The following is a 9,705-nucleotide window of genomic DNA, read 5'->3' as shown; positions in this document are numbered from 1 at the left end:
TTAATCTACCTTTTGTTAGCTTAATTCGCAGTTCCCCAAATATAAAACAGAAGAGTGTAGACAGAAAGTTTTTCTTCCCGGACAACATACATCATCTCACTGAACCCTCATCCCTCTCGGTGGGGAAGGTACTGCCCTTATCTCATTCCACTGATGCCAAAACTAAACCGAGAGATGTTAAGGAGCTGGTCCAAGGTCAAGTAGCTAATAGGTAGCAGATCTGGGATTTGGATCCATGGCTCTATGGCTATACAGCCTGATCATCTAATAACTGCACTATAATCCCTGCAGGATGGAAAGACACTCTAACAGAGCCAGGAAGGATGGATTAGGGTGCCAGGAAACCCATAATCTAATCCTGGTCTTGTCACTACCAACAATAAAGTTAACCATGTAAATATTCATGTTGTCCTCTGTGGTTCAGATAATAAGATAATACTAGTCATCTATTGCATGAGATGCAGTATAACTTTGAGCAACTCTGGTCCCCCAAACTTCATATGTTGAAGCCCTAACACCTGCTACCTCAGAATGGGACCTTGTTTGGACATCGGCTATATTAGAATGAGCCTTAATCCACTGTGACTCTTGTCCCCAAAGAAGAGGAAGTCAGGATGCAGATTTACATGGAGGGAAGAACACGTGAAGACACAGGGAGAAGACAGCCATCGACACAACAAAGACCTCAGAAGAAACTAACCCTGGCCAGAAAAAAAAAAAAAGTCTTGATCTCAGACTTCTAGCCTCCAGAATTGTGAGAAAATAAATTTCTGTTGTTTAAGCCACCCAGGGTGTGGTACTTTTTACGGCAGCCATGGCAAACTAATGCAATCATATATAATCTAGCTATGTGCTGGCAAAACACGGTTTTCAAATTCCTATTATGTCCCAGGCCCCATTCTAATCCTTTTCATCCACCCTGAAATAGCAGTGATGACCACCCTCCAACAGTGACCCCATGACCTACACCACGGATGTCTAAATTCTGTGGTTGCAGGAAAATGAAACAGAGAGAGGTCCTTCCAGTTCTGTTAAATCCAAAGCAAACACCTATGTGGGCCAGGTGGGGGCTTCAGGGGCTGCGTTTGGACTTAGGCGTTAGCCAGGGTAACTAAGTGGTCACTTGCTCTCAACTGAGAGGGGAAAGAGAGGCAGCAGGGTTCCTGCTGATGACCTTATTTTGACCAGGTGAATACCCCCTCCTTCGCTGGGTAATTTCACTGCCTTGACTAAACTGTGATGACCGGGTTGGTCGCATTAGTGCCATTTAGCCAATCTTGAGGCCCGGAGTGGTCACCAGGAGAGCCCCAAGGAGAGCCAGCTTTGATAGGGAAGGTGAAGTCCCCATGACTTTTGGACAAGGCTTTTGTGGAGGGGGCTCAGAGAAAGGGGTGGGGGAGCAGAGCACAGCCAGTGAGGTAGAGAGAGAGCTCAGCAGGGAGGAGAGATAGGGAGAGTCATGGCCATGGCGACTGCTGAAGGAGAGAAATTTGAAGAAATAAAGAGAACGTAGGAAGGTTTTGTTGTGTGATAGGTATACGAATCCCTCTTTGATCTATGGACAAAAATGTGAATCAAATTCCTCCTTGTTAAAGGTTGTGCTGGCAAGTTGCCTGTTTGTACTCAGACCCATTCCCTGCCTGTGTTCCATCCGTCTGACTGTCACAAGCTCTGATTCTCAGGCCCTCTTGACCACCAGCTCTAGACTAGGTTTGCCAGCCAGAGGTGTGGCTGGAGATTGGAATTGGGGAGGAAAGCAGAAGCCGGGGTATCTCTCGCCCTTCTCCTCTGCCTCCTGAGGCCTATCCAGCAATAACTGTAACTCCTGTGTGGCTCCAGCTCCTGCCTAAATAGGTCCCTATGATGCTAAGGGTCTACCAGGTGGCCCCAGCTCCTGGGCTCAAATACTACCACCTTCTTCATTTGTCCCTCCAGCCCTAACGATGGGTCATGGCTTCCCAGTTGTTAGTCTTTGGGATGCTTCCTTCATCCGGGATATTCTTTCAGCCACTCTAACACCTTTGTAACCAATTCCCTGCGTTTCCTACCCTGTATTTAATAACCCTGACATGGGTTTTGCTTTCCTGGAAGAACCATGATTGATACAGGAGAGAGGAACCTTTCTCCTCTCCCAGATTCTATAATGAGGAGTTCCCTAAACAGAGGCCTTGTCTCTCTTTACCCTTTTACTCACTCCACCCTTGGGGCACTGGAGTGGGTAATGTGATCATAATTTTGGAAGAATTACGGGGCCTCTTGGTTCAGCTCTGCTTCCTCCTTTTTGGAGCAAACCTTCCAAAAGAGTACAATATCTCTTTGTACTGTCTGTCTTGCCCGGGCCTGTCCTGGTCCAGCAAATGCTTGCCTATGGGCAAGTCTGTCTAATTTCAGCCCACTTGACCATCAGACCGAAAGCCTAGTCTTCCAGCCTGGTCTCTAGCAGTAACAAAGTTGATCCCCATTTGTTCTACCTGTATTTTACTTCCTCAGCTTGTTCAGAACGCAGGTGGGGAAGAGGAGTGCTATTTATTGAGGCTCCTTCAAATCTTAACATTATTCACCAACTTTTTTGGGAACTGCATTTATGATGTTTTGTGGGTTTTTGTGCTTTTTGTTTTTAGCTGTTAAAATAGCTGAGAAAGGCTAATGGCAGGGGAATCTGGTCTTAGCTGATTAGACAGTGTTCCCTTCCTCAGCAATTTCTGGATCACTCTAGTTGGGCTCACGCATGTCCATGGATCAGCCCTGCTTACTGCTGACTTCCTGATTTCTCAGTTTCTCACCTGACATGTCTACAGTGGCGCCATGGAGCTAGAATATTGTTCCTAAAGCCAAGTTGATGGGACCAAAATTGACATCTGCCTTTGAGGCTGGAATCCCACCATATATTTTTGCTGTTAGAGATAGAGTCCTATACTTGGGTTTCAGTAATACTGACTAGTAAGAAGTATAAGGCTCCTTGTGATTCCTAGAACCACCAGTGCCCTGAGCTCCCAAGGCCAAAGACTTTCCTTCCTCATGGAGTGTTCTCCCTCAGTGGTCCCCATCGTTCTCCTTGTAATCTGGCTGCTTTGGAACTACCGGCATGCTTTGAATACACACATGTGCACGTGTGCACGCATGCACATGTGTGCACGTGTGTGTGTGTGTGTGTGTGTGTGTGTGTGTGTAATCCCCTTGGGTATACATGACTCAAATCTTCTTCCTAGGAAGCTCCCATGTAAATCAAGGATTCAAATATACATATTAAACTTTCTCCAGAAGCATCTGAGCCTCAGCCAAATGACCTTGTGCCAACGTGTATTTTAAAAGTTGAACCCAGGGTTGAAGAGTCTTGCCTTCTAGACACCACCTGGGCTGTTTTTCCATCCTCCATTCTCTTTGGCCAATTCGTGTGAGTGCAGCGGAGGAAATTTGAGCTCTTGGAATGAAGTCAGATAAGAATATCTTACAAAAGAGCATATTTCTTCACCATTCTCTTTGAATCCCATGATGGGGCCAGGATTCCAGGACAAGAGGTAACTTAGCTGAGACACAGATTGGAACTCTGCTGCAGTGGAGTTCTTGGCTCCCGTCCTGATGAGTGAGGTCATTTGTGACTGTTCTACAGAGAGGCCCTGCAGACTGAGTAGAAGCATCTTACGCTTATAACAAAATTCCAGAGATAGGGAATGATCTGGAATGTAGACTCACTTCCTTATGCACCTGTAAGCCCAGCCCTAGTGTAGGGGGCACCCCTTAGGGGAGCAATTGATGATGAATGAATGAGCGATGTTTAAAAGGATCTGCAGACGGAACATAGACACCAAGTCTGGTGCGGCGACCCAAGACCATCTGCTAAAAATGCTGATTTAGCCTTTTCCTCCTATTTCTCAAACCCGGATTTTTCTTCCCCCTTCTTTAATCTCTGTCCTCTTATTTTACTTCGTTCTCCCTTTGGACTCTTTTCCATAGGCAGCAAACTTCTTGGTATGTGATATGACTGGAGAAGAGGAAATTCTTTTCTGGTGCATGGACTCCAGAAAGAGTGGCACAACCCTTTCCACCACCACCATCCTGCCTGCTGTTGGGCAAGGTGCTTAGCCGAACTGGAACTCAAAGTGAGGCCAGCAAGTGCAGTTCTATGAATCTCCTGGTGGAGCGTGAGTGGACGATAGTAGGACGATCGTGAACTTTCTCGAATGTTGAAAGATAAAGGCCCTGTGGCTCGTGTGCTGATCGTTGTTTCCACGTAACCAAAAAAGGCCAAGCGTGCACAGTGGAGCACGGTGAGAACCCGCTAAAGTAAGGCTTCTTTGTCTGAGGTCCCGGGGCTCCCAGAGGCCCTGTGTGTATGCGTTTGTCATCAGCATTTCATCCTTTCCCGTGAAAGAGATGGGAAAACGTGTGGTTCTGAGGAAGGTTCAGGAAGGGAACACCTTTTCTCCAATGTAAGCGGGGATTACCTGGGAGCTGGGAAGAGATGTCCCTGCATGGCTCTGGGCAACGTTGTGTGGTGTGGCCACATCCTTCTGCCGATAGAGGAGAAAAAACCCACTGAGAAAGAAAATTGGAAGGTATTTGTGAAAGTGGGGAAGATCGACGGTGTGCGACAATGATAGCGGCAACCGCTGTCATCAAGTGTCTGCCACACGCCAGGGGTTTTACTCAGCTTTGGGCTCTGTTTACTTTTCATCGTCCCCCAGCGCTATGGCTTAGGTGCCCTTACTCTTACTCTGCAGATCAGGACACAAGCTTGGAGAAGATCTTTGCTCCGCGTCGTGTAACTACCACATGATAGAATCATGATTTGAGCCTGGATCAGTTTTAACTCTTAAGCCTGGGGGGGGTGGGGGGTTGTTTTTGTTTTTATTTTCTACTTGGCGAGACTAAGTTTTCCAAGGGAAAGCCATTGGTCTTTGGAAGGCAGAGAGGAGGAAAAGATGGTAAACGTACCGAGAAATGTTCCAACAGTCTCTGCGTATCCACAGGGAAGGAACTGTGTCTTTTCACCGTTGTATCCTCACACCTACTCTTGGCACAACATAGGAGCTCACTAAGCACGTTTGAATAAGCGAGCGAACGAGTAAGTGAGTGAAAACATAGGTAAAATAGCACAGAGACTTCCTGAAGAGTACAGAGGGGAAGAAAAGGAGCTTTCTAAAAATAAGAATTGCGTCTTGAGAGGAGGTGTGGGAGATCGTAAACAGTAGCTAAGACGCAGAACAGCCACCTGGGGAATGTGATAGAGAAGCCAACAAAAGGTCAAGTCAAGATGGCTGAGCAGTGAGGACAAGTCTCCAGAAGCGTGTATGAGTTTGACAATTATTTCTGAGTTGCACTCTCTTAGGGGGCTTCAGAAAAGGATTTGGTGTTGTACTCTAATCCTGCATCATGTGTTATTGCTATCATTAATTTAAGAAAAAAAAAACACTAATTAAGAACCTGCTGCACGCAGGATATTTTATAAAACGATGACGATGAGAATTATGATTTCAATTAAGTCATGGAGGAAGTTAATAAAAGTGCTGGATAGAACTTGGAGTCAAATCAGTTCCGCTTCAAACACACACCTTTAAATATCTATTTAAGTAGTAATTATTGCTCTATATTTTCCATTGCACCCGTAACTATTTCAGTGCGTATCTAAAAACATAGCCACAAGACAGTTATCACACGAAAAAGAAATCAATAATTATTTTAATAGCATCAAATATCTATTCAACGTTCAAAAGTCCCCCAATTTTATTTTTTACAGGCATTTGAGGAAATCGGGATCCAAACGTGATGCATTCATACGTTGCAATTAGTTTATATGAATCTTTCAATCCATAGGTTCCGTCCCTCTTTGTCTCTTTCCCAACTTACATGTAAAGAAAATTAAATGTATTGTCTGTTAAGTTCTCCACAGGCTGAATTTTGCTGATTGTGCTCCCACAATGTCATGTGACATGTTCCTCTGGTCTCTTGTTTTATCCCCAAATGGTATTCAGTTATAGAAGCTTGAAGAGTCTTGATTTTTCTAGCAAGAACACTTCATAGGAGGTGAAGTGTGCTTCTATATGGAAGGATCTGGACATCTCTTTATGAGAAATCGGCATCTGTTGATGATCATGGCATACACTCATTATTTTGTTGAGGAGTGCAAAATGATGATATTCTAATTTTATTACTCATTCATTTGTTGGTCGAAGTTCTCCTACGAAGAGAGGTTACATCTCAATCTACTGGTTATGGGAAGGTACAGTTTATACATATAAAGGCGGGATAAATGCCTAATTCTACCTGTTTATCTTCCGTTTTAAATAATAGTGGGTTGGTTCTCTAGCTTCCTTCAGAGGTTATCAGTGAGGGTTTTTGTTGTGGTTGTTGAATTCGTTTTATTTCTGTTTTCTGAGCACAGACTCCGAAGCCAGACTGCCTGTGATCAGGATCTCAGTTTTGTCACATGACTTGGGGCTAAGCAGTTACTCTTTCAGGGCCTCGCCTTCCTCACTTATAAATTGAGGCTACTTCAGGATATCTTCATCACAGCGTTGTTTGGGGGACTTCAATGAGAATATTCGTAGCACTTGGGAAAAGGTGTGGCACGTTGTAAGCCCAACGTAAGTTTTGCTCCCATGAGTGCTACTGTTGTTGTTTTTAAGTCCTGAAAGGATTCCAGGCAATGGGATTTTGTGAAAGGTCCCCAAGTGATTCTAATGCCAAGCCAACGTGGAGAACCACAAGATTGTGAGTTTTAAGGAGACAATGTTTACAAAGTGGAAGAATAAGATGACTACATTTGTGTTTTTAGGAGATTGCCCAGGGATGGGGGTCCCACTCCTTCCCTCGTTAACAGTGGCAAGCAAATTAACCTCTCTAAGCCTTGGTTTCTTTACAAGATTACTAGTAGCGCAGGAATAAGATCAATAATAGTGCAGTGCTCACAGAGTGGCTATGAGGGTCAGGAATTCTGCACAGCCCCTTCCTTGCACATAGTAAGTGCTCAAGTCTGTGTGCCCACCTGGCACCCCTTTCCCTGCCTAGATGTGTCTTTCACAGAACTAGTTTGTTCTGCCTTTTCACCACTTCTAATTCAGATCAAAAAGGCAAGCTCTAGGAATTGGAAATCTATGCCACACAAACAGCTGGAATAGAAAGGAATCCGTGGTCAGGGCCATGAACAGGCTCCAGTAGTTCATGGTAGAACGTTTGAACTGAAATGGTATTTTTTTTATTTTACTTTAAAATTTTTATTAAGTTTATTTATTTTGAGAGAGAGAGGGAGAGAGAGAGAGAGAGCAAGCAGGGAGAGAGAGAGAGGGAGAGAGAGAGAGGAACCCAAGCAGGTTCCACACCATCAGCAAGCACAGAGCCTGACGTGGGGCTTGAACCTACAAACCGTGAGATCATGACCTGAGCCGAAACCAAGAGTCGGTGTTTAACCAACTGAGCCACCCAAGCACCCTGAAATGGTATTTTAAAAGGAAGAAACTTCAAATTGGCTAAGCAAATAAGGGCCATTTGAACAGTTCCATACCCAAACCCAGATGGATTTTCTGTTTTCTTATTTGTGCTTCCTGCTTTATCAGAATTTCTTCCCTCTTCCTGTTGTACAGCTTCATGCCATTTGTTTCTGTTATCTACACACTATACATTTGGGGCATTTCATTTGAGATGCTGCGTGCTTTAAAAAGAAGGCGTTTTGTTTTTTCAATCTCCTAATCTGTCGTCCATAAAGACAACAGACGAGATAGTCTTTAAGAAACAGATGCTAAGGGATGAATTATTGATCAATCCATCAACAAGTTGGAAGGTGACGTGCATTTGCCAAATCTATTTTTGTTAATCTTCTCCAAACGTTTCATCCTGCGATCCTAGAGATGTGTCAATAATAGAGCAAAATGCTAATATACTACAGGTAGAACCAACTGGAATAATCAGAGGCTATATATTTTAAGGCAGTTGTTCCCAACATTTCCAATACTGAGATCCTCTTTTATGATTTCCTCTCCCTCTGGGGGCTGTGTTTTGGAAAACTGAACATACCAACCTGCATTTATCAATATTTAATTTATTTCCCCATATTTTATTAATCAAAGTAATCTATAACTGCCAACTGGAACATTCAATCAATAAGAGAAAACGTGGGTGACTATACTGAATTGCTGCAATTCCGGCTAAAAGCAAGAAAATATTTGCTCTAAAGAAACCATCTTTAATCTGAAAACAGACCCTGTGTTTTCCGCCCCAGCTTGAGAAATGGGGATGACAAACCCAACATTCAGGGCTCTTTCATCTGTGGTTCCAGTTTATGGTAGGCAGAACAACTCCTCCCCGATGCCCCACCCAAAGATGTTCATGTCCTATCTCCCGGAACCCAGGAACATGTTAGGTTTTGTGGCAAAGGGGAATTAAGTTTGCAGATGGAAATAAGGTTGCTAATTGCTGATTTTGAGATGGGGAGACTATCTTGAATTATCTGGGTGGGCCCAGGGTAAACATAAAGATCCTTAAATGTGGAAGCAGGAGGCAGACGAGGCAGCGTCGGAGTGATGTGATTAAGTATGGTGCGACAAAGACTCAACCGGGCCGTTGCTGGCTTTGAAGAGGGACGGGGCCAGGTGCCAAGGAATGGGAACAGCTTCGACCTGGAAATGGCAAGGGAATGAATGGGTTCTCCCTAAATCCTCCAGAAAGGAAAACAGCCGTGCGGACACTTTGATTTGAGCCCAGTGAGCCCCCGATTGGACTTCTTGCCTCAGCACTGTAAGATAATGTATTTGTGTTATCTTAATCCGCCAGCGGGTGGCAATTTGTTACAGCGGCCAAGACAACTACTGCATAACCTCTTTCCCCGAATTCTCAACCTCTCTCTCTGTCTCTTGTGGGCTCTGTGCTGTGGCCAAAGTGACTTCCTCAATGGCCCCTGGGCACTTTCCTACGTACTTTTGGATCCTCCTTTATGGCCTCCTTGGAGGCCTCCTTTATGGCCTCCCTCATGGGGATGACTATGCCACCTTATGTCAGCAGAGGTGAGCCCTGGCCGTCTTTCAGGATGCTGCTGGGATGCTTCCTCGGCCACAGACTCTACTGCTCCCGAGTCTGCTGGATGCCTGCAATCGCTCCCTTCCAACCCCCCGCAGTGCTGTCCTGTCTCTTCTGGACTTACTGCATTTTCTCCTGGCTGGAGTTATTTGTGCACCCGTCCTATCTTCGCTACTGGATTATAAGCTCCTTGATGACAGGGCTGGTCTTTATATATCTCTAAATCTTCTACAATGCCTAGCTCAATACATTTATGTCCTACAAACTTAGACATTCGTGGTCTTTTTTATGCGTGTAAACGTACATACATGCGTGTGTATGTACGTGTGCATATGTATGTATGTGCCCATATGCAAATGACATTATAGACCATCCATACGCCTTCACAGGAATAAGAGAAAAGAACAGTCAGGATTTTTACCAGCCGCCATACAGATGTTAATATCCCAGGCACGTCTACTTTTTAGGACCAGATGAGCTCCTCCTGTCTCTTCACAAAAGGGAGGCTGAAGCACAGGTGAGTATGACGGGGTTTTATTTCTTGGTTGAGGAGGTGCATATTAAAAGTGGAGAGCTGTACCTGAGACACGTCTGTGTTCATGCAAAGGATCTGAGCAGCACGTGAGGCCCATGAGCAACTGTGGGGAGGTTTGGGTCCATCAGCCTAATTTTTCATTTTATTTGGGATCCAGCTAC

The sequence above is a fragment of the Prionailurus viverrinus genome, chromosome B4 (assembly GCF_022837055.1).
Source record: "Prionailurus viverrinus isolate Anna chromosome B4, UM_Priviv_1.0, whole genome shotgun sequence".
Classification (NCBI taxonomy): domain Eukaryota; kingdom Metazoa; phylum Chordata; class Mammalia; order Carnivora; family Felidae; genus Prionailurus; species Prionailurus viverrinus.
The sequence above is the reverse complement of the archived record's forward strand: the minus strand, read 5'-3'. Positions refer to the sequence as shown.